We start from the raw sequence: 2,026 nt of genomic DNA, 5'->3' as shown, positions 1-2,026 counted from the left end.
GTCTTGGCTCACTGCAACCTCTGCCTCCTGGGTTCAAGCAGTTCTCCTGTTCAGCCTTCCTAGTAGCTGGGACTACAGTTGCACACCACTATGCCTGGCTAATTTTTGTATTTTTAGTAGAGATGGAGTTTTACCATATTGATCAAGCTGGTCTCGAACTCCTCACCTCAGGTGATCCACCCGTCTCTGCCTTTCAAAGTGCTGGGATTATGGGTGTGAGCCACCGCCCCTGGCCTTCTTTTATTTATTTATTTATGTTTTAAATTTTTTGGAGACAAAGTCTTGCTCTTGTCGCCCCCGGCTGGAGAGCGATGGCATGATCTCGGTTCACTGCAACCTCCGCCTCCTGGGTTCAAGTGATTCTCCTGCCTCAGTCTCCCGAGTAGCTGGAATTACAGGCACCTGCCACCATACCCGGCTAATTTTTTAAAAAGTATTTTTAGTAGAGACAGGGTTTCATCATGTTGGCCAGGCTGGTCTTAAACTCCTGACCTTTGGTGATTTGACCACCTTAGCCTCCCAAAGTGCTGGGATTACAGGCATGAGCCACCGTGCCCGGCCTTTTTTTATTTTCTTTTGAGACAGAATTTCACTCTGTTGCCCAGGCTGGAGTGAAGTAGCACACTCTCAGCTCACAACAACTTCTACCTCCCGGGTTCAAGTGATTCTCGTGCCTCAGCCTCCCAAGTAGCTGGGAGTACAGTCACAAGCTACAATGCCCAGCTAATTTTTGTACTTTTAGTAGAGATGGGGTTTCACCATGTTGGCCAGACTGCTCTTGAACTCCCAACCTCAGGTGATCCACCCACCTCAGCCTCCCAAAGTGCTGGAATTACAGGGATGACCACTGCGCCTGGCCTTAAAATTTATTTGTGTTATGTCATTTAAGTCCATTTTTCCTGTTATACTGTGAATGCTGTGAGGGTGGGGGCTGTGTCTATTTTCTTGCTGCAAATGCATTCATTCATTCAACAAATGTTTATTGAACACCAGACTTGTGCCAAGTATGAAGTTGAGCACTGGAGATCAGGACTGGGACTAAGGGGAGGCAAGGGCACAAAATTTAATAAGGCACATGTTCTCAGTCCTGTGTAAGAGAGGAATTGGCATGTAAGAGTGAGGTCCTTTTAAAATTTTGCCAGCTGGACACTTTGCTTATGTCATCCTAGTATCAACCCTGTTGGAGACAAAAAAGTACATAAGACAGAAATGATCTCTGGCCTCTTTTTGCCCCTGTAATATTCAACAACAATGTGTTGGTAATTCTGCCAGTACTATACCTTAAATTTACATAATTCCATAATACACTCTGTTTTATTTATTTAATTAATTTTTTTTTTTTTTGGAAACAGAGTCTCTCTCTGTCCCCCAGGCTGGAGTGCAGTGGCAAAATCTCGGCTCACCACAACCTCCATCTCCAGGGTTCAAGCACTTCTCTTGCCTCAGCCTCCTGAGTAGCTGGTACTGCAGGCATGTGCTACCAAACCAGGGCAATTTTTGTATTTTTAGTAGAGATGCTGTTTCGCCATGTTGGACAGGCTGGTCTCGAACTCCTGACCTCAGGTTATCTGCCCGTCTTGGCCTCCCAAAGTGCTGGGATTACTGGAGTGAGCCACCACGCCTGGCCTGCTTTGTTCTTATTAGGGCCAATCTCCCCTCAGTACTAATAGTAATAACTTTATTGACTGCTTGCCATCTGTCATCATGTTCTAGGTAATGAAGATACAGTTATCAGACAGGGTCCCTGCCCTCAACAACTCACTACCTAATGAGAGATCTAGACAAACATACACTACATACTCATAGGGCAAATGAAATAATTTTTAAAATGTAATAAAGGCCATTTTAAAAAACCAAACTAGGTTGGGCATGGTGACTCATGCCTGTAATCTCAATACTTTGAGAGGTGGAAGAGGAAGGATCGCTTGAACTCAGGAATTCAAGAGCAGCCTAGGCAACATAGCAAGACCCTGTCTCTACAAAAAGTACCAAAAAATAGCCAGGTGTGACGGCATGTGTATGTAGT

The sequence above is a fragment of the Mandrillus leucophaeus genome, unplaced genomic scaffold (genome assembly GCF_000951045.1).
Source record: "Mandrillus leucophaeus isolate KB7577 unplaced genomic scaffold, Mleu.le_1.0 Scaffold120, whole genome shotgun sequence".
NCBI classification, from domain to species: Eukaryota; Metazoa; Chordata; class Mammalia; order Primates; family Cercopithecidae; genus Mandrillus; species Mandrillus leucophaeus.
The sequence above is the reverse complement of the archived record's forward strand: the minus strand, read 5'-3'. Positions refer to the sequence as shown.